Raw genomic sequence first — 24,516 nt, 5'->3', positions numbered from 1 at the left:
CACAGTAAGTTTCATAGCTTTATCATTTTCAAGAGCCAGCATAAAATTTAAACTATCATAACTTATAAATCAAGCTTGCAATTCTTAGTACCTATAATGGCCACCTGAGGGAGCTATAGGATTACTTTTAAATAATTATTGGAGAAACGAGTATGATTTAAATAATTTATAGAAATCTTTCAAATAAAATAATATGTATTTTATGTATTTTACTGATAAAATGACCCTCACTTAATTAGAATAACAAGCTGAAGTATTGTGAACTGTATATTAAGAATAATTCTTTATAGGCTTTATGGACAGATTCGTTTTGAGTGACTCTTGAAGGTTCAGCCCCACATCCTCTTTTACCACTGTTTAAAGAATTAATCTTACAGAACAGGTGTGAATGAATTTTGGATAGCTTGAAGGGTTTTGTCGTGGTGATTTTTTTTAAATAATAGTAAAAAAGGAACCAGTAAATGTATTTTTATTTTTTTAAAGTGCAGCTTCTAAACACTTAAAAAAAAATGTACACATAAAAGACAAGTCATTCTGAGGCATATTTCCTCAGAATGACTGGTCTCATGACAATAGTTTCATGACTATACAACACTATATGGATGATAGAAAATTAAAAAACTATCATACATCTGATGTCACTCTGTACCTCTGTCACTGTGTGTGTGTGTGTGTGTGTGTGTTAAGTGAATTAGGTGTGAAACTATCAGGGAGCATTTAGTCTCCAGCGCCAACATTTTACAGAACTGCCACTTTCCTGGAGTCTCCAGAATTACTCGGTGTCAGGCTCTGAGAGATCTAAGATTCCAAAAAATTATTTAATTAGAATACCATGAAGTATTGTGAAATACTATATATAAAGACTTTATATATAGGCTTTATGAACAGATTAGAGTGACTCGTGAAGGACCAGCACCACCTCCTCTTGTTCGATGGTTTGAGGAGTATATCTTCCAGAATCCGGGATTAAGATTTAGGAGCTCATTTTTATTCCACCTCCTTTCCTGAAAGTCTGTCTTGCAGAATTGACTAAAAATTAATCTTCACATTATTTCCTAATTATTTTGCAATTCTTTTTGTCAGTTCTTCTTGACCTGTTTTTCTCTTCCAGCTTTCCTGGACTATTGTATAGCACTCATAAATGATTAAATAAAAAAATAATGGTAGTTATTAAGATTGATATGGTTAGGAATTGGTAAAATGTGCTTGGAAAAAAATCACAATAAAACAATGTTTTAATGTTTAAGTTTGGAATATTAACTGACGTGAATGAATGCTATATAAATATTGTTCATGTTAACATAATGTTTATGAATGGAATCTTATTGTAAAGTGTTACTAAAGTTATATATATATATTGTTCTGTGAATGTGATTTTAAAGTCTAGATGATTCGGATTAACCCTTTAACTGCCATATCCTTTAAAACCTCACTGCCAGAGGGATATTGTGAATGCATGTGCCCGCTGGGCACAGTTTACCTGATGCCACCGGGGTGGCGATGGCATTGGTGGCTTGAGCCCGACATCGCTGCTTGCAGCTATATTTATTCTTCTTCTCCAAAATGAATCGCATTTTTGAGGGCCTAAACATGCTCGAAAAGTCATGAAACTTTGCACACACCTCAGAACTGGCGAAAATTTACGTCTGATATGGGTTTCAGAAGTGGGTGTGGCAAAATGGCTCAACAGCGCCACCTATACACGTTCAACGGTGTGCGCCTCGAGCTACGTTTCATGTACATGTATGAAAATCGGTATACACATGTAACTCTCCAATACCTACAAAAAAGTATCTTGGAGCAAAATCCGAAACCCAACAGGAAGTCGGTTATTACTAATATTATGAGCAAATTTTGTGTCATTTTTGTCATTTCCATGCGTTGTATTTTAACGAACTCCTCCTAGAGATTCATTCAGATCAACACCAAATTTGGTATGCCTAATCTGAAGGCCTTTGCGATGTTAAATTGCGAAGCTTTTGAGTTTTCGTTAATGGGCGTGTCCGTGGCGGCCTGGCGAATTTCGATGATTCGCCATGAAACAGGAAGTTGCTATAATTCAGACCTACAATGACCAATCTGCCCCAAACTTCACATGTTTGATGAGACTCCTGACCTGAACAGATTGACATGCCCATATTCAGTTATAGTCATAGCGCCACCTATTGGCAACAGGAAGTGACATATTTTACACTGCGATGAACTACTCCTAGAAATTTTATGACATCAATGTATTTTTGTGGTCAGTCTAATCTAAAGGCCTGTGCGATGTTAAGTTGTGAAGATCTTGAGTTTTCGTTAAAAGGCGTGTCCATGGCGCCGTCACGAAGTTCGATGTCTCGCCATGGGAATAAAATATGTTATAACTCAGGCATAAAATGTCCGATCTTCCCCAAACTGCACATGTGTGATAAGAGTCCTGGCCTGAACACATCTGAAGGCCAAAATTCCATCAGGTGTGGCAAAATGGCTCGATAGCGCCACCTATACACTTTCAACAGAGTGCGCCTCGAGCTATGTTTCACGTACATGTACAAAAATCGGTATACACATGTAACACAGCAATACCTACAAAAAAGTCTCTTGGTACGAAATCCGAATCCAAACAGGAAGTCGGTTATTTAGAATTTTCTCTGCAAAATTGGCGGTTTTTTTGCCATTTTCAGGGGTTGTACTTTAACGAACTCCTCCTAGAGATTTATTCAGATCAACACCAAACCTGGTCAGTGTAATCTTAAACCCTTTGCGATGTTAAATTGCGAAGATCTTTAGATTTCGTTAAAGGGTGTGTCCATGGCGGCCTGACAAATTTCGATGTTTCGCCATGAAAAAGGAAGTTGCTGTAACTCAGACATACAATGTCCAATCTGCCCCAAACTTCACATGTTAGATAAAACTTCTGCCCTTAACAGATCTCCATGCCCACATTCAGTTATAGTCATAGCGCCACCTATTGGCAACAGGAAGTGACATGTTTTACGCTGCGACAAACTACTCATATAATTTTTTTGAGATTAACATATATTTTGTGGTCAGTCTAATCTAAAGGCCTGTGCAATGTTAACTTTTGGAGATGTTGAGTTTTTGTTAAAGGGCGTTTCCATGGCGCCATGACAAAATTTGATGTCTTGCCACAGCAAGAGAAGTTGTTGTAACTCAAGCATAAAATGTTCAATCTTCCCCAAACTTCACATGTTTGATAAGAGTCCTGGCCTGAACACATCTGAAGGCCAATATTCCATTATAATGATAGCGCCACCTGCTGGCAACGGTAAGATTGGCACATATATGGGATATACTTTGATATATTCCACTTATATTTAGGACATTAAATGCATATTTCTCAACGTTCACCTTTTTACTAAAGCCACACGATGGCGGTGAGCCCGGGTGCGAGGGCCCGTTCATCGCTGCTTGCAGCTTTAATTATTATTATTATTATTATTATTATTATTATTATTATTATTCTTCTCCAAAATGAATCGCATTTTTGAGGGCCTAAACATGCTCGAAAAGTCATGAAACTTTGCACACACCTCAGAACTGGCGAAAATTTACGTCTGATATGGGTTTCAGAAGTGGGTGTGGCAAAATGGCTCAACAGCGCCACCTATACACGTTCAACGGTGTGCGCCTCGAGCTACGTTTCATGTACATGTATGAAAATCGGTATACACATGTAACTCTCCAATACCTACAAAAAAGTCTCTTGGAGCAAAATCCGAAACCCAACAGGAAGTCGGTTATTACTAATATTATGAGCAAATTTTGTGTCATTTTTGTCATTTCCATGCGTTGTATTTTAACGAACTCCTCCTAGAGATTCATTCAGATCAACACCAAATTTGGTATGCCTAATCTGAAGGCCTTTGCGATGTTAAATTGCGAAGCTTTTGAGTTTTCGTTAATGGGTGTGTCCGTGGCGGCCTGGCGAATTTCGATGATTCGCCATGAAACAGGAAGTTGCTATAACTCAGACATACAATGACCAATCTGCCCCAAACTTCACATGTTTGATGAGTCTCCTAACATGAACAGATTGACATGCCCATAATCAGTTATAGTCATAGCGCCACCTATTGGCAACAGGAAGTGACATATTTTACACTGCGATGAACTACTCCTAGAAATTTTATGACATCAATTTTTTTTTTTGTGGTCAGTCTAATCTAAAGGCCTGTGCGATGTTAAATTGTGAAGATCTTGAGTTTTCGTTAAAAGGCGTGTCCATGGCGCCGTCACGAAGTTCGATGTCTCGCCATGGGAATAAAAGATGTTATAACTCAGGCATAAAATGTCTGATCTTCCCCAAACTTCACATGTGTGATAAGAGTCCTGGCCTGAACACATCTGAAGGCCAAAATTCCATCAGGTGTGGCAAAATGGCTCGATAGCGCCACCTATACACTTTCAACAGAGTGCGCCTCGAGCTATGTTTCACGTACATGTACAAAAATCGGTAAACACATGTAACACACCAATACCTACAAAAAAGTCTCTTGGTACGAAATCCGAATCCCAACAGGAAGTCGGTTATTTAGAATTTTCTCTGCAAAATTGGCGTTGTTTTTGCAATTTTCAGGGGTTGTACTTTAACGAACTCCTCCTAGAGATTTATTCAGATCAACACCAAACCTGGTCAGTGTAATCTTAAGCCCTTTGCGATGTTAAATTGCGAAGATCTTTAGATTTCGTTAAAGGGCGTGTCCATGGTGGCCTGACAAATTTCGATGTTTCGCCATGAAAAAGGAAGTTGCTTTAACTCAGACATACAATGTCCAATCTGCCCCAAACTTCACATGTTAGATAAAACGTCTGCCCTTAACAGATCTACATGCCCACATTCAGTTATAGTCATAGCGCCACCTATTGGCAACAGGAAGTGACATGTTTTACGCTGCGAAAAACTACTCCTATAATTTTTTTGAGATTAACATATATTTTGTGGTCAGTCTAATCTAAAGGCCTGTGCAATGTTAACTTTTGGAGATCTTGAGTTTTTGTTAAAGGGCGTTTCCATGGCGCCATGACAAAATTTGATGTCTTGCCACAGCAAGAGAAGTTGTTGTAACTCAAGCATAAAATGTTCAATCTTCCCCAAACTTCAAATGTTTGATAAGAGTCCTGGCCTGAACACATCTGAAGGCCAATATTCCATTATAATGATAGCGCCACCTGCTGGCAACGGTAAGATTGGCACATATGTGGGATATACTTTGATATATTCCACTTATATTAAGGACATTAAATGCATATTTCTCAACGTTCACCTTTTTACTAAAGCAACACGATGGCGGTGAGCCCGGGTGCGAGGGCCCGTTCATCGCTGCTTGCAGCTTTAATTATTATTCCGATTCTTCTTCTCCCGAATGAATCGCATTTTTGAGGGCTTAAACATGCTCAAAAAGTCATGAAACTTTGCACACGCGTCAAAGCTGGTGAAAATTTTAGTCTGATATAGGATTCAGAAGAGGGTGTGGCAAAATGGCTCGACAGCGCCACCTATACTAAGAAAATCAACAGCCTTCGAGCTATGTTTCACGTACATGCACGAAAATTTGCACACATATGTAACACACCAAAACCTAGAAAAAAGACTCTTGGAGCAAAATTCTAAACCCAACAGGAAGTCGGTTATTTTTAGTATTATGAGCAAATTTTGTGTAATTTTGGTCATTTCCATGTGTTGTATTTTAACGAACTCCTCCTAGAGATTTCTTCAAATCAACACCAAATTTGGAATGCCTAATGTAAAGGCCTTTGCGATGTTAAATTGCGAAGATCTTGAGTTTTCGTTGAAGGGTGTGTCCGTGGCGGCCTGGCAATTTCGATGATTCGCCATGAAAAATGAAGTTGCTATAACTCAGACATACAATGTCCAATCTGCCCCAAACTTCACATGTTTGATGAGACTCCGAACCTGAACAGATTGACATGCACATATTCAGTTATAGTCATAGCGCCACCTATTGGCAACAGGAAGTGACATATTTTACGCTGTGACAAACTACTCCTAGAAATTTTTGGACATCAATGTCTTTTTTGTGGTCAGTCTAATCTAAAGGCCTGTGCGATGTTCAGTTTTGAAGATCTTGAGTTTTCATTAAAAGGCGTGTCCACGGCACCATGGCGAAGTTCAATGTCTCGCCATGGGAATAAAATATGTTATAACTCAGGCATAAAATGTCCAATCTTCCCCAAACTTCACATGTGTGATAAGAGTCCTGACCTGAACAGATCTGCAGGCCAATATTCCACTGGGTGTGGCAGAATGGCTCGATAGCGCCACCTACACCTTTTCAACAGAGTGTGCCTCGAGCTATGTTTCACGTACATGTACAAAAATTGGTACACACGTAACTCACCAATATCTACAAAAAAGTATCTTGGTACGAAATCCGAATCCAAACAGGAAGTCGGTTATTTTGAATTTTCCCTGCAAAATTGGTGTTGTTTTTGCCATTTTCAGGGCTTGTACTTTAACGAACTCCTCCTAGAGATTTATTCAGATCAACACCAAACTTGGTCAGTGTAATCTAAAGCCATTTGCGATGTTAAATTGCGAAGGACTTGAGGTTTCGTTAAAGGGCGTGTCCATGGCGGCCTGACAAATTTCGATGTTTCTCCATGAAAAAGGAAGTTGCTGTAACTCAGACATACAATGTCCAATCTGCCCCAAACTTCACATGTTGGATGAGACTCTTGAACTGAACAGATCTACATGCCCATTTTCAGTTATAGTCATAGCGCCACCTATTGGCAACAGGAAGTGACATATTTTACACTGTGACAGACTATTTCTAGAAATTTTATGACATCAATGTCTTTTTTGTGGTCAGTCTAATCTAAAGACCTGTGTGATGTTTAGTTGTGAAGATCTTGAGTTTTTGTTAAAAGGCGTGTCCATGGCGCCGTTACAAAGTTTGATGTCTTGTCATGGGAATAAAAGATGTTATAACTCAGGCATAAAATGTCCGATCTTGCCCAAACTTCACATGTGTGATAAGGGTCCTGGCCTGAACAGATCTGAAGGCCAAAATTCCATTGGGTGTGGCAAAATGGCTCGATAGCGCCACCTATAAACTTTCAATGGAGTGCATATGAACATTCAATGGAGTGCGCCTCGAGCTATTTTTCACGTACATGTACAAAAATCGGTACACACATGTAACACACCAATACCTACAAAAAAGTCTCTTGGTACGAAACCCGAATCCCAACAGGAAGTCGGTTATTTAGAATTTTCTCTGCAAAATTGGTGTTGTTTTTGCAATTTTCAGGGGTTGTACTTTAATGAACTCCTCCTAGAGATTTATTCAGATCAACACCATACTTGGTCAGTGTAATCTAAAGGCCTTTGCGATGTTAAATTGTGAAGATCTTGAGGTTTCGTTAAAGGGCGTGTCCGTGGCGGCCTGACAAATTTCGATGTTTCGCCATGAAAAAGGAACTTGCTGTAACTCAGACATACAATGTCCAATCTGCCCCAAACTTCACATGTTAGATAAGACTTCTGCCCTTAACAGATCTACATGCCCATATTCAGTTATAGTCATAGCGCCACCTGCTGGCAACAGGAAGTGGCATCTTTTACGCTGCGACAAACTACTCCTAGAATTTTTTTGAGATTAATATATATTTGGTGGTCAGTCTAATCTAAAGGCCTGTGCAATGTAAACTTGTGAAGATCTTGAGTTTTTGTTAAAGGGCGTGTCCATGGCGCCATGACAAGTTTGATGTCTTGCCTCAGCAAGAGAAATTGTTATAACTCAGGCATAAATTGTTCAATCTTCCACAAACTTCACATGTTCGATAAAGAGTCCTGGTCTGAACACATCTGAAGGCCAATATTCCATAATAATGATAGCGCCACCTGCTGGCAACAGGAAGATTGGAACATATACGGAATATACTTTGATATATTCCAATCAAATTTATGACTTTAAATGCATATTTCTCACCATTAACCTTTTTACTAATGCCACTCGCTGGTGGGGAGCCCGGGTGTGAGGGCCCGTTCATCGCTGCTTGCAGCTTTAATTAGGGCTTTTACTTGAGTAAATATTTCTAGAATTACTTTTACTTTTACTTGAGTAAAGTTTTTGGGTACTCTACCCACCTCTGCATATATATTTACTCAATTGATGTTAAACAAACCTCAATTTAAGTTTTAACTTTAAGTTTCCTTTGTTCATCCTTTGTGTATTTGATTGTAGAACTCCCTTGGTGATTGGACAGTCATCTCAGGTTTCCAGTGAGCAAGGCTGCCCGACCAGTGTTACCGACACTGGCTGTGAGTGAAACTCGGTTCCTCTTATCTCTGTCCGTTGCGTACATGCAGTGGCGACATCAGCAATTTGGCACTCCAACGATAGTCAATCAGTCCAGCCGACACACGACGCAATCTCTGGGACCAGTACCTAATCCTGGGCCTAAATCGGGGCCACTCTTCTTTTAAGAGAGGGTTCTAGGGAACAGCCCAATTTTTTAGTGCTGTCTGGCGGTTGACATCTTGGTGTTGCCCGGTTGTGTTAAAAGTCACAAGCTCTTTGAGAGGGCACAGCGCCAGAGTAACAGAGGGCCAGGGACACTGCGGTCGAATGTTTGGGGAGCGCCAGAGAGGTTGACCAAGCCACTGGTTTCCACCTGAATGGCCTCAATTCACCCAGGTGAAGCAAATGTGATAAAACCCATCCACTTTTATAAGCCACAGAATATTAGATATTCCCCCAGATATATTTTAAGTGTTTGACCCATTTGCTTCTTCAAGCCACACCATATTTCTAGGTTTCCTGCCCAGATAGCCACACACCTGTTGGCCCTATCTTAAAATCTAGCAGTAGGCTTAGGCCTCCTTATTCTCAGTAACACATCGTGTTTCTATTATTTTTATCTCATTTCAAGTGTTGTGTTTCACTTTGTTCTTTTTCTATCCTCTGTTCTGTTGTGATTTGTTTCTTTCATTTCACATAGAGACAGTAACCTGTGAGAGCCACCAAAGAAGCTAAATAGTAGAGCGACAACCAGCAGCCGAGGTCATCACGCGCCCGCTAGGCTACTGCCTGTCAAATCACAAGTTAATTGGCTGCTGAACCGTCTGACTGTTTGGATCAGTTAGCCCCAAAATTCTCATAAACGGCACAGCCCGTATTAATATACGATACGGAACAATTCAGGAGATCACCTATTCCATATATGTGTAGACTCTTAAATGATTATGGATTTTAAATGGACTTCGCATACCTTTATTTAAGTATTTTATTCTTCTTTTTCTTTTAATCTTGTATTTTAACTTAAGTAAATATGCTTTGACAATTCACTGTAACAGCAAAATAATTCAGTGTTCCCCTACGACAAACGTCTTTGGGTACCTGTAATGAAGCTGATAAAGTCAATAAACAAACAATAATCATATAGCTTGTTAACCATAGAACGATCTTGCATTGGTCTTTTTGTGTGTGTGCTGTGCTTCTCTCACCGACAGGGAGTCAGGATGTTCCAGACATCCAGTCCAGAAGTCCTTGGGGGCCACCTCTCAACATGGTTGAAAGCCGTTATGACCCCCTTCCTGCCCAAGGACGCCAGTAACCTGCAGCACCCAGAGCAACTAGAAACCGAGCTAGATGAACTGATGGCACACGATCCAACCCAAAGCGACTACTACAAAGAACTTGCGAGGATCCTCAGAAGCCTAGTTCACATTCTCATCGCCCAGGCACAGCTCAGTGAACGGAGCAACATCGACCTTGAACAGCAAGCAGCAACGCTTAAGCTTCAAGCGGAGGAGGCCTGGAAGGACCAGTCCCGAACCCAGAGTCGCCTTGATCAGCTCCTCCTCGAGACCCAGAACCAGCACGAGAAAGAGGACGACACAGATCCAAAGCTACAGAAAAAAGTAGAAAAACTTCACAATGCCCTGCAAGATCTTCGCCTTGACACAGATCAAAGAGAACAGCTGGAGAGAGAAGCCAGAAAAGAACTCAACAAAAAACTCCAGCAAGGTGACGCTCTCCTAAAAATAGCAGAAACTGAACTGAAAGAAAGAGACTATAAAACCTGGGCCTACAAAACACACTTGCAAGCGGCCCGAGCTAAAATCAATGAACTTACTCTGCAGAGAGACGAGCTCCAAGATGAACTTGACACTGTTCACACAGAACTGAAAGATTCTGACAGATTACAGAGTGGCTGGATTGGAGAAACGCACACCACAAAGTTTCTCCAGGCCCGCCACTCCAACCTTTTCAGCCAAGAACCCAGAGCTGAAAAAGGGGGTGTAAGCTCACGGCTCAAGAAATCACCAGCCAGCTTACAAGAACACCGGTCAACAACGGAGGGGGGAGAACCCTTCCAGAGAATGCATGCCACTAAACCCTGCACGGCTCACAGAGAACTTGACAAGCTAGCCCGAAGCATCCCTACGTTCAACCCAGATCCTGCAGGAGGACATGACGTTCACGCTTATTTACTAGATATTGGCTTTCACTTGCAAACTCTCACCAACGTGACAGATGTGAACACATTGTACCTGTTAAAAATCACGTCCAGCCGTGATGTGCATTGTGTTCTGGATCGTCAACCAGAGACTGTCAAAGCGTACTACCAGCAACTGCTACAAACTTTGACTCTTGAATTCTCTGATCCAGACTCAGACCATGGGCTCCTTATTGCTATGGACCTCAAACAGGGCCGACTTGAAAACCCACAGACTTTCTGTAGTCAGCTACGAATAGCCTACTTCGGAGCATGCAACGAACCAGGTATGCAACAGGATGTCGACTTAAAAACTCTGTTCCTCCGAAACCTACATGCCAGTTGGAGTTTTCATCTCAGAGTCCCAGCGTGTCTGCGTAACATGACTACAAGAGTTACAGAACTTAGCCCACAAAGCTTGCACCAAGCAAAAGACTATTTATGAAAAGACTGTGAAAAACCCCAAAGTCTCTGTCTCTGAGCACTGCTTGGAGTTAACCCTAGAGGGCGCCCTACAACACCACAGTCACAGAACTTTTTACAGAGAGTCAATACTGTTCCAAGCCAGCAGAGCAAGCGCTCTGAAAGATTCTGGTACCGGCGACCCAAAAAGAGCGGATCCCCACCGTCCAGGACACAAAGCCCCGACAGCCGGCAGTGGAACCACTCTCGATATGACACTGGTAAGCTCAAACCTGAGCCCACGTCAGAAAAACACAGGGCAGCCACGTCTGAGACAGCAGAGATCCTGAGGGTGCTGAAAGAGCTTCTTTACATGAAAACTCGCAAGACAGACAAGGAAGATGAACCAGACATCATATGTCTAAGCATAAGAACTGAAACCAACACCCTGTCTAACTGCCATCTGTAAGAGCCAAGCACCCAGAACACTGCTCATCATCCACAGACCACAGAGCTAACTGTCACATCACAAGGTGACAGCATAACCCAAGCTCCACAGCTGACAGCTGCACACCCTGAACGAGACAGCACAGGTTCTCACACGAGGTACCGCAAACACAAGGTACCAGAAAATGCTGTTTTGACTACTTGCCTTTGCAGTGAGCTACACAAGACCGGTCCTAACCACCCATCGTTTGTCACACCTGCCCTGATGCCAACATTCCTGGGCAGCCTTGTCAAAAAGGGGGTGGGCCGAAATTGAGTGAGCATGGAAGACCTGATCGACACAGGATCAAACCTGACGGTGATTTCATCTCACCTTTTCAAAAGACTCCAATTTGAAGCTAAGAGACAAGATCGAACTCTTACACCTCAAACTTGGAAACAGAATGTACAGTCGTACAGCCAGAATGACATCCGGTTTGAACAGGTTGTTTCCATTTACCTGACAATCGGTCTGATGAGTCTAGTACATCCCATTTATGTCTCACCAATGAACACTCATACATTTCTCATCGGCAAAGACCTGTTAGACCACTTTGACCCTTTACTGAACTTCAAACAGCTAAAAGACTTTGCTCAAGTGCGAGAACCTCTTTCCCTCCAGCCACACCGGTTGCCAGAGCCAGACTGTCAATTCACAGAGGTCACAGGAACTCCCACAGAGCCAGACGGTCAGGTCACAGAGGTCACGGGAACCCCACCTGCCAGCCGTGGTTCAAGTTCAAGCCTCTGCAACACGAACAGGGTATGGTGGTACCAGCTTACACCAAAGGGGTCGCTGTTCGGCTCAACCTGCAATGTGGTCAAACCTTAAACCACACGCTGGGTTTCTTCCAATCCTCACCTGAATGTGTGGAACTCGGACTCACACTTGAAGGCACACCCCTCACTGAAGTGTCATCTTGTATAGCCTACATCCTGTGCAACAACTGCACGGTAACTGACATTAACATTCCCAAGGCCTACGGGCTGGGATGGCTAGTGAGCCATGACTTTAATGACTTTGAACTTGTACTACCTGTCATTGAGTCCATTCCACCTGCACTGATACCCGAAGGGAGTACAAACAACATATTGTTCACTGCACCCTTCAAATTCGTCGCCATCACATCTGTCATGTCGGTGAGCAAAGACCAGGTGAGCGGGATGGATCTGACAGATGGAGGAGCCTTACACAGGTTTTCAATCTCAAGTGCAGCAAATTCTACAAGATGCTCATGCACTTCAGAGCGATACAGATCACCAAAAGACTCAGACAAGTTCTGTATAAGCTCAAAGAATACTGTGCCAAAGACTTTTTAGACTGTGGTCTTACCAACCTACGCACCCTGATGCTCCTCCCACTTCTGTCAAACAGTACAAGATTCCCATCGCCTCACACAAACCAGTGCAGGAGATCATCGAATCTATGCTGGAGAAAGGTGTCATCCATCCATGCAACAGCACCTACTCAGCCCTCTTCCGGCCCGCCCTCAAAACTAACTGCGAGTGGCGACCCACCAGTGACTACAGGAAACTGAATCAACAAGTCACCTTTATTTATATAGTGCTTTAAACAAAATACATTGCGCCAAAGCACTGAACAACATTCATTTGGAAAACAGTGTCTCAATAATGCAAAATGATAGTTAAAGGCAGTTCATCATTGAATTCAGTTATGTAATCTCTGTTCAGTTTAAATAGTGTCTGTGCATTTATTTGCAATCAAGTCAATGATATCGCTGTAGATGAAATGACCCCAACTAAGCAAGCCAGAGGCAACAGCGGCAAGGAACCGAAACTCCATCGGTGACAGAATGGAGAAAAAAACCTTGGGAGAAACCAGGCTCAGTTGGGGGGCCAGTTCTCCTCTGACCAGACGAAACCAGTAGTTCAATTCCAGGCTGCAGCAAAGTCAGATTGTGCAGAAGAATCATCTTTTTCCTGTGGTCTTGTCCTGGTGCTCCTCTGAGACAAGGTCTTTACAGGGGATCTGTATCTGGGGCTCTAGTTGTCCTGGTCTCCGCTGTCTTTCAGGGCAGTAGAGGTCCTTTCTAGGTGCTGATCCACCATCTGGTCTGGATACGTACTGGATCCGGGTGACTGCAGTGACCCTCTGATCTGGACACAGACTGGATCTGGTGGCCACGGTGACCTCGGAACAAGAGAGAAACAGACAAATATTAGCGTAGATGCCATTCTTCTAATGATGTAGAAAGTACGGTGTTATGTGAAGTGTTCCGGTTCCAGTTTACCTAATTAATGCAGCCTAAAAATCCTTTAACGGATTTGGATATTAAAAGCATATTAGTATGTTATGTGTATGCCAGGTTAAAGAGATGGGTCTTTAATCTAGATTTAAACTGCAAGAGTGTGTCTGCCTCCCGAACAATGTTAGGTAGGTTATTCCAGAGTTTAGGCGCCAAATAGGAAAAGGGTCTGCCGCCCGCAGTTGATTTTGATATTCTAGGTATTATCAAATTGCCTGAGTTTTGAGAACGTAGCGGACGTAGAGGAGTATAATGTAAAAGGAGCTCATTCAAATACTGAGGTGCTAAACCATTCAGGGCTTTATAAGTAATAAGCAATATTTTAAAATCTATACGATGTTTGATAGGGAGCCAGTGCAGTGTGGACAGGACCGGGCTAATATGGTCATACTTCCTGGTTCTAGTAAGAACTCTTGCTGCTGCGTTTTGGACTAGCTGTAGTTTGTTTACCAAGCGTGCAGAACAACCACCCAATAAAGCATTACAATAGTCTAACCTTGAAGTCATAAATGCATGGATTAACATTTCTGCATTTGACATTGAGAGCATAGGCCGTAATTTAGATATATTTTTGAGATGGAAAAATGCAGTTTTACAAATGCTAGAAACATGGCTTTCTAAGGAAAGATTGCGATCAAGTAGCACACCTAGGTTCCTAACTGATGACGAAGAATTGACAGAGCAACCATCAAGTCTTAGACAGTGTTCTAGGTTATTACAAGTAGAGTTTTTAGGCCCTATGATTAACACCTCTGTTTTTTCTGAATTTAGCAGTAAGAAATTACTCGTCATCCAATTTTTTATATCGACTATGCATTCCATTAGTTTTTCAAATTGGTGTGTTTCACCGGGCTGCGAGGAAATATAGAGCTGAGTATCATAAGCATAACAGTGAAAGCTAACGCCATGTTTCCTGATGATATCTCCCAAGGGTAACATATAAAGCGTGAAGAGTAGCGGCCCTAGAACTGAGCCTTGAGGTACTCCATACTGCACTTGTGATCGATATGATACATCTTCATTCACTGCTACGAACTGATGGCGGCCATATAAGTACGATTTAAACCATGCTAATGCACTTCCACTGATGCCAACAAAGTGTTCAAGTCTATGCAAAAGAATGTTGTGGTCAATTGTGTCAAACGCAGCACTAAGATCCAATAAAACTAATAGAGAGATACAACCACGATCAGATGATAAGAGCAGATCATTTGTAACTCTAAGGAGAGCAGTTTCAGTACTATGATACGGTCTAAATCCTGACTGGAAATCCTCACATATACCATTTTTCTCTAAGAAGGAATATAATTGTGAGGATACCACCTTTTCTAGTATCTTGGACAGAAAAGGGAGATTCGAGATTGGTCTATAATTAACTAGTTCTCTGGGGTCAAGTTGTGGCTTTTTTATGAGAGGCTTAATAACAGCCAGTTTGAAGGTTTTGGGGACATATCCTAATGACAATGAGGAATTAATAATAGTCAGAAGAGGACCTATGACTTCTGGAAGCACCTCTTTTAAGAGCTTAGATGGTATAGGGTCTAACATACATGTTGTAAGTTTAGATAATTTAACAAGTTTATACAATTCTTCCTCTCCTATAGTAGAGAATGAGTGGAACTGTTCCTCAGGGGGTCTATAGTGCACTGTCTGATGCGAAACTGTAGCTGACGGCTGAATGGTTGCAATTTTATCTCTAATAGTATCGATTTTAGAAGTAAAGTAGTTCATAAAGTCATTACTGCTGTGGTGTTGGGAAATGTCAACACTTGTTGAGGCTTTATTTTTCGTTAATTTAGCCACTGTATTGAATAAATACCTGGGGTTATGTTTGTTTTCTTCTAAAAGAGAAGAAAAGTAATCAGATCTAGCAGTTTTTAATGCTTTTCTGTAGGATATGCTACTTTCCCGCCAAGCAATACGAAATACCTCTAGTTTTGTTTTCCTCCAGCTGCGCTCCATTTTTCGGGCTGCTCTCTTTAGGGTGCAAGTATGCTCATTATACCATGGAGTCAAACTGTTTTCCTTAACCTTTCTTAAGCGTAAAGGAGCAACTGTATTTAAAGTGCTAGAAAAGAGAGAGTCCATAGTTTCTGTTACATCATCAAGTTGTTCTGAGGTTTTGGATATGCTAAGGAATTCGGATACATCAGGAAGATAACTTAAAAAGCAGTCTTTTGTGGTAGAAGTGATGGTTCTTCGATACTTGTAACAAGAAGTAGAATTTACAATTTTGGCTATATGAAGTTTACACAGAACTAAATAATGATCTGAGATATCATCACTTGGCTGAATAATTTCAACACTATCAACATCAATTCCATGTGACAGTATTAAATCTAGAGTATGATTTCGACAATGAGTAGGTCCTGAAACGTGTTGTCTGACACCAATAGAGTTCAGAATGTCTATAAATGCTGATCCCAATGCATCTTTTTCATTATCGACATGGATATTAAAATCACCAACTATTAAGACTTTATCTGCAGCCAGAACTAACTCAGATGTAAAATCACCAAACTCTTTAATAAAGTCTGTATGGTGCCCTGGTGGCCTGTATACAGTAGCCAGTACAAACATAACAGGGGATTTATCATTAACATTGGTTTCTCTGGATAATGTTATATGAAGCACCATTACTTCAAACGAGTTATACTTGATGCCTGCCCTCTGAGAAATCCTGAAAACGTTATTATAAATTGAAGCAACTCCTCCCCCTTTGAATTTTAGACGCGGCTCGTGTTTATAACAATAATCTTGGGGGGTGGACTCATTTAAAATAATGTAATCATCAGGTTTTAGCCAGGTTACTGTCAAGCAGAGCACATCTATATTATGATCAGTTATCATATTATTTACAAAAAGTGTTTTCGTAGAAATGGATCTGATATTCAATAAGCCAATCTTTATCATTTGTTTATCCATATTGCATTTGTTTTTTATTTGTTGAACCTCAATTAAATTGTTAACCTTAACTTGGTTTGGACGTTTTTTGTATTTTCTAGTTCGTGGAACAGACACAGTCTCTATAGTGTGATATCTAGGTGAAAGAGTCTCTATGTGCTGAGAATTAACTGACCTCTGTGACGGGAGGCAGCTAGCAGACGGTTGGTTTAGCCAGTCTGTCTGCTTCCTGACCTGGGCCCCAGTTAGTCAAGTATAAACACTAAGACTATTTGCCATAGTTCTAGACAGGAGAGTGGCGCCACCCCAGGAGGGATGAAGACCATCTCTTTTAAACAGGTCAGGTCTGCCCCAAAAGCTCGTCCAATTGTCTATATAACCTATGTTATTCTGTGGGCACCACTTAGACATCCAGCCATTGAGTGATGACAATCTGCTATGCATCTCGTCACCACAGTAAGCAGGGAGAGGACCAGAGCATATTACAGTGTCTGACATCGTGCTTGCAAGTTCACACACCTCTTTAAAGTTATTTTTAGTGATCTCCGACTGGCGAAGTCGAACATCATTAGCGCCGGCATGAATAACAATCTTACTGTATTTACGTTTAGCATTAGCCAGCACTTTTAAATTTGCCAAGATGTCAGGCGCTCTGGCTTCCGGTAAACATTTGACTATGGTGGCTGGTGTCTCTATATTCACGTTCCGTACAATAGAATCGCCAATAACTAGAGCACTTTCATGAGGTTTCTCAGTGGGTGCATCACTGAGTGGGGAGAACCTGTTTAATGTTTTGATCGGAACAGAAGAGCGGTGTTTTGACCCACGACTACGCTGCCTCACCGTCACCCAGTTGCCCTGCTGCAGGGGCTCTGCTGGAACCGGACAATGTACAGGAATCCCTGAGCTAGACGCATCCAAAGCCATATCTAGAGCCCTAACATTCTTACTGTCCTCAATTAAAGTTTGGATGCGTGTCTCTAATTCTGAAATCTTCTCTGTCAGCCTAACTGTTTCCCTGCATTTATCACATGTGAATCCCTCATCAGCGACAGAGATAGATAAACTGTACATGTGGCAAGAGGTGCAAATAACAATTGTAGGAGAAGCCATTACTCACCGTGCTTGAAGAAATATTCTTACTGCGGTTGTTTGATGAACTTGTGGAAAACTGCAGCGTGAGAGAGGAGAGGAGAGGAGACAGTGCCGCTGTCACGATGGCACAAGACCCAGCTGGAACAAGAAATGCCCCGAATCAGAGGAGCCACAATCCTCCCTACACTTGATGTGGCCTCTGGATTCTGGACCATTCCGGTGCACCCGGAAAACCAACACAAACTGGCATTAACACTTGGCGACCGTCAGTCCAACTTCAACAGGTGTCTGTTCGACTATGCCAACTCACCAGCTGATTTCAACATCTGTTTGAACAAAGCCTGTACAGACTCTAACTATGCTAGACTCAGTTTCGTGTGCCATCTTCCATGCTGTAAACAGAATGGTTTCAAAACTGCAAACAACAAGCCAGTCAAACACCAACACCTGTTCCAGCAATGTGACAACATCACAAAAACACACAATGTGACTGTGTACTGGAAGAAGGGAAAAGGACACTCGAAACTACCAAGTCTAGACAAGGACTTAAAAGATCAAACTGACACCCTTGCCAAAACTGGCACAACAGGCTGTGGTCATTCCCAACCCATCCACCCACATTCAAGGGTGAAGTGATTACACACAGCATAAGAACTTTACTAGCTAAACTGCCTACCTCAGAAATGCTTACGCTGACTCCGTTGTCTACACAGACCAACATAGCGGACATGCGGGCTTCTACAACCTCCATAATGACTTTGCTTTACCACCTCTCAGACCCCTTCATCCACCCTTGCAACCAGTCTACAGTTACTGACAACCAACGCTCCAGACCACTGCATGATGCAAAAAACATTGTGGGTTGTTAACCGTCTGACATCAAAATGCCAGGGCTTCTAATGCCATGGAGCAAAAGGGGGATAATGCCAATATATTTCCATGACGCATCATGTGCTGCACCACGCAGCACCAGGGCCACTGACAAGACACTGAAGTAAGCATCATGCCAGCAGCAAGATGTGGCAAAACATGGGCCAGGGCGAGCTAAACCCAGTCGCCGCCCACGAAGTAAAGAGACTACCCTGTCCAACCAAAGACAGCCCTCGCTTGTTTCTTCCTCTCCTTTCTCTCTCTCTCTCCCTATTGTCTGTACCAGGATGCTGCTGTGGTTTGCAGTGCTGTGCTGTCAGCCAAAGAGAGGACAGCTGCCACCGAGAGAACCACTGAGACTCCTGATCACCAACGACAGGGCACACTACCCCAGCCCTGTAACCGAATACAGCTGGACAGGGATCCGATGGAGAGAGGACTCCCTCACTCACACTGAGGCCGATGTCAAACACATGTTCAGCCAAGATGAGAAAGTGACTGTTACACAAATGGAGTTAAGTGGACACCACCACTGCTCCAATCAGTTCCCGGGAGCTTTGCTCAGAGCCGCTGCTGCTGCCAGAAAGTTTAACATTGGTATGTCCAGTGTCCTGCCCATCCTGATGATTGCCATCCGATGATGTCCACACAGGGACTTCATCCGACGAAAAGGGGGAGATGTAACAGATATGCAGGTCATCGATTCATGGGTTAAATTCAGGCATATAAAATGAAACCTTTTTACACTAAATGCCTGGCGCCAGCCTGGCTGGATTTAAATTATTTACGACAAGAAATTCCAGAGTCACGTGAGCAGCCTCAAAGGAGAAGCGAAACACATTCCACAACACACACACACATAGGCACACACACACAAACAAACCTTTCTTAACATTCTTTACCTTCGTCATTTTATTAATAAGATGTATTGAGTTCATTTGTTGTTCACACGAACAGAGGCGTGAACCATTTCAAGCCATAAGAGCTGACCCAGGAAGTTCCTCGCTCTCTTGCTCTTGACCCTCTTAGCTTCTGCTCTTCGCTTCCGCACTTCTGCTCATCCATCTGCGCGGCCTTGGTCCGCTCTCCTATCGCCGTCCCTCTCAGTATGGCGGCTGAGAGGACAGCCGTTCTCATGGCTCCTTCGGGAGCTTTCATCTCGTTGTTCGTTTTTTTTCCTTACTAAGTTTATTCACCTATTCGCCTCTCCACACGAGGAAGACGAATTCTGAAACATTGCTTTGTTGGACCTTTCAAATACCGCACGATTCCGCAGCAGCCCCAGAAGACACGAGAGAGCCTAGCCACAAAGACCACGCTCACGCTGCTCCAGCACACAAAGCATCACAAGAGACGAGTTTGCATAACTGAGCTTAGTCTGTGATCACGCTCTCTCTCTTTCTCACCTCTCTCTCGTCCTTTCTCTCTCATTCATTCTCTCTCTCCCTTATTTGGATTCCGTTATGTCTTGTACAAAGTTTACTGTCTGTATTGTCGTACGCGTATTTATTCTGTGTGATTTGTAGTTTGATGTATTATTAGTTCAATTATTAAAAGGCAATATATATTCATGATTGCCTCTGAACCGCTCACATTACGAGTCAATGAAATGTCTGATCTAGCTACACGCTCTTTACTTTTTAGTAAACAATTTCATAATGATAGGATAATGTTTTCATGGCCAGAGAATATTTTCCTTGAATTATAAGAAGTGATGACTTTATTGAAAGTTGATAAGTTAATCTTACGGCCGTTTGCTGGACAAACCACTGTTTGATTTGCAGTAATTTACAGTAAGAGATATCACTATAATTGATATGAAGAATGGAATATTGACATATTAATGAGTAAATTACAGTGCCTTATAATGAGTTATTGATATACAGTAGGTGGCCAGCCTTTCTGGGGCTTACCGCCGCGCGTCCCGTGTAATTCAGTCGCGTGTTAAAATCATTCGCGAAACTACCGCCAGGAGCAACAAAGGGACGGATTGCGAAATGAATGTAATTGTAAAATGAGATAAAAGAAGGAAGTAAAACAACAATAACATTATGATATAACATTGTAACATTTAAAAAAAAAAACAGTTTTTTTTTTTACAATTTGTTAATTTTTAAAATGTAGGATAGTCTTAGACTACAGTCTAATAAACAAAAATTAAAAGAAGACCTTAACACAAAGGATCATATGCATGCTATTTTTATTAAACAGTAAATAAATATAAGGCCTATATTATATATATATATATATATATATATATATATATATATATATATATATATATATATATATATATATTAGATAGATAGATAGATAGATAGATAGATATAGATATATATAAGCTAAATGTTTTAATTTCATTTTCATTTCGATTCATTCTTGGTTTAAAAAAATCTTCAGGTTCCATATGCAGAGCGAAATGGGAACGGTCCAGCATTTAGCAATAATTAGTATTAACTCTGTTATTATTCTTGATTTTTCAAACTACCAGCATTTTTAAATTATGCCTTATGTGTGACCAAAAATTAAGTATTATTTGTTTCAGCTGTTTGATCGCTGATTTATTTTTTAGCGTGTTTAAAAAAAAACATGCAGCAAACGAAAATAGGTGATTGATCCGTTAAAATGAAACCTATACACGACTCATATATTTTTTTCCTCTGAAAAAGTTAATTTATTTTTTTAGCGTGTTTAAAAAATAAAAAATAAAGAAAACATTCAGCAAATGAAAATTGGCGATTAATCCGTAAAAATTTGTTACTCTTGATTAACAGTAATTATAATTATTTTACTTCAGAACAGAGCCTGGGACTAATCTAGGTTATCCATGTTTTTTTGTTTTATTTTTGTTTTTCATTGCATCTGAAAATGACTTTGTTCATTACATTCACTTCACGCGATCTGGCGCAGATCATCCTCCCGCAAAGCTCAGCTGTGGACGATTTAAAAATGTTTGATATAAAGCAGTGGTTCTCAACCCGCGGCCCGTCACGAATTCTAATGCGGCCTGCACCAAATGCTGAAAAAAAAAAAAAAAAAAAAAAAAAAAAACTTTATCAGTTTGTAAAATTTTATTGTTTACATCAATTTAAAAAAAATTTGTTACTAATGAAATATAATCTATATCCTATTGTTTTTATGTGATTTTTTTCTTCTTCATATATTATTTTCAGACATGAGCACTGGCATAAGCATTTAACGAACACATACAAGCGCGCACTTTGGCAGAATTCAGTTCAAATAGTCATCAACAGCCATTAGGTAAATTGCCTTTAAGGTAAAATTGCGCATCAGAATGGACAAATTTGATTTTTAAGGGAGAAAAAAAAGAAATTCAAAAAATGCCAGCGAATGAACACGTACAAACTGTCAATAGTCGCAGTATCAGTATTGAAGGAGAAGTGCTGGATTTTTTTTTTTTTTTTTGCCCCGCAACTCACTTGAAGAAGTTCAGATAAATGGAAACACCATACACTATGTAACAATCCTTAATTGAAGAAATGTGGCAAAATATCTCAAGAGAGAACCTCATATTATTAAATTCAAAAGTGCTTTCCATATTTGGATCAAATTAGGCTACATTTGTGAACGCACATTTTCTGAAATGTTGCACGTCAGGTCATGCAAGCCTGCATCTTAAAGCCTCTGTCAAACTTTCTGCTTCCGCGAATCCGCTATGGACCGTTAGGTAGGCGTGATGTAAAAATGTCATTGGAGAGTGTATGTCGAGGCTCAGAGCAGACGACCGCGCGTACAGGTGCGCCTGGTCAGTAGGCTTCAAAAACAAAATTGCACATGTGCAGGCAGAGTGAAGAAGCTCATTGCTACTCGAACCTGTGCAATCCGTCAATAAAATAATATAAAGACAGTCAGATGTGCAATAATTCTGGGCAATGGCAGAGCAGGCCATCAGCCTGTGCATTCAGAAGTATAAATTGAAGAAGTCTGCGTCCGCGCTGGCCGTGTAAGCGTCCGGATTGCTCATGCGGAAAGTATAACACAAGCGTTACAATTGCAACTTCTTTGTGTTACTCATTCAAGCTGAATCTCACAAAATTGGTCAGCTCCCGACAGCATCAGGTGTTTTATTTATGGGGACCATAGCTGGAAAAAAGGTTGAGAACCACTGATATAAAGGTTGCTGTCCCATTTTATACAGGAATTGTTCATTTCGTGGGTGTATCTCTCTATTAGTTTTATTGGATCTTAGTGCTGCGTTTGACACAATTGACCACAGCATTCTTTTGCATAGACTTGAACACTTTGTTGGCATCAGTGGAAGTGCATTAGCATGTTTTAAATCGTACTTATATGACCGCCATCAGTTCGTAGCAGTGAATGAAGACGTATCATATCGATCACAAGTGCAGTATGGAGTACTTCAAGGCTCAGTACTAGGGCCGCTACTCTTCACGCTTTATATGTTACCCTTGGGAGATATCATCAGGAAACATGGTGTTAGCTTTCACTGTTATGCTGATGATACTCAGCTCTATATTTCCTCGCAGCCCGGTGAAACACACCAATTTGAAAAACTAATGGAATGCATAGTCAATATAAAAAATGGGATGACGAGTAATTTCTTACTGCTAAATTCAGAAAAAAACAGAGGTGTTAATTATAGGGCCTAAACACTCTGCTTGTAATAACCTAGAACACTGTCTAAGACTTGATGGTTTCTCTGTCAATTCTTCGTCATCAGTTAGGAACCTAGGTGTGCTACTTGATCGCAATCTTTCCTTAGAAAGCCATGTTTCTAGCATTTGTAAAACTGCATTTTTCCATCTCAAAAATATATCTAAATTACGGCCTATGCTCTCAATGTCAAATGCAGAAATGTTAATCCATGCATTTATGACTTCAAGGTTAGACTATTGTAATGCTTTATTGGGTGGTTGTTCTGCACGCTTAGTAAACAAACTACAGCTAGTCCAAAATGCAGCAGCAAGAGTTCTTACTAGAACCAGGAAGTATGACCATATTAGCCCGGTCCTGTCCACACTGCACTGGCTCCCTATCAAACATTGTATAGATTTTAGAATATTGCTTATTACTTATAAAGCCCTGAATGGTTTAGCACCTCAGTATTTGAATGAGCTCCTTTTACATTATACTCCTCTACGTCCGCTGCGTTCTCAAAACTCAGGCAATTTGATAATACCTAGAATATCAAAATCAACTGCGGGCGGCAGATCCTTTTCCTATTTGGCGCCTAAACTCTGGAATAACCTACCTAACATTGTTCGGGAGGCAGACACTCTCTTGCAGTTTAAATCTAGATTAAAGACCCATCTCTTTAACCTGGCATACACATAACATACTAATATGCTTTTAATATCCAAATCCGTTAAAGGATTTTTAGGCTGCATTAATTAGGTAAACTGGAACCGGAAACATCTTGCTACATCATTAGAAGAATGGCGTCTACGCTAATATTTGTCTGTTTCTCTCTTGTTCCGAGGTCACCGTGGCCACCAGATCCAGTCTGTATCCAGATCAGAGGGTCACTGCAGTCGCCCGGATCCAGTACGTATCCAGACCAGATGGTGGATCAGCACCTAGAAAGGACCTCTACTGCCCAGAAAGACAGCGGAGACCAGGACAACTAGAGCCCCAGATACAGATCCCCTGTAAAGACCTTGTCTCAGAGGACCACCAGGTCAAGACCACAGGAAACAGATGATTCTTCTGCACAATCTGACTTTGCTGCAGCCTGGAATTGAACTACTGGTTTCGTCTGGTCAGAGGAGAACTGGCCCCCCAACTGAGCCTGGTTTCTCCCAAGGTTTTTTTCTCCATTCTGTCACCGATGGAGTTTCGGTTCCTTGCCGCTGTCGCCTCTGGCTTGCTTAGTTTGGGTCACTTCATCTACAGCGATATCATTGACCTGATTACAAATAAATGCACAGACACTATTTAACTGAACAGAGATGACCTGCCTTAACTATCATTTTGCATTATTGAGACACTGTTTTCCAAATGAATGTTGTTCAGTGCTTTGACGCAATGTATTTTGTTT

General features: G+C 41.2%; 1 protein-coding gene across 1 annotated transcript in view; it reads left to right on the top strand.

The window, feature by feature from the left end:
- The window catches only part of LOC127962245 (uncharacterized), a 211,841-nt gene that overhangs the window by 148,276 nt on the left and 39,049 nt on the right, over positions 1-24,516 (top strand). The window contains exons 2-3 of the transcript XR_008154539.1: positions 8,217-13,688; positions 23,777-23,873. The gene's annotated coding sequence lies outside the window, so the exon portion shown is untranslated. The remainder of the gene's footprint in view (positions 1-8,216; positions 13,689-23,776; positions 23,874-24,516) is intronic.

The sequence above is a fragment of the Carassius gibelio genome, chromosome B7 (assembly GCF_023724105.1).
Source record: "Carassius gibelio isolate Cgi1373 ecotype wild population from Czech Republic chromosome B7, carGib1.2-hapl.c, whole genome shotgun sequence".
In the NCBI taxonomy this organism is placed as follows: domain Eukaryota; kingdom Metazoa; phylum Chordata; class Actinopteri; order Cypriniformes; family Cyprinidae; genus Carassius; species Carassius gibelio.
Note: the sequence above shows the minus strand (reverse complement) of the source record. Positions and strands in the feature narration are given on the sequence as shown.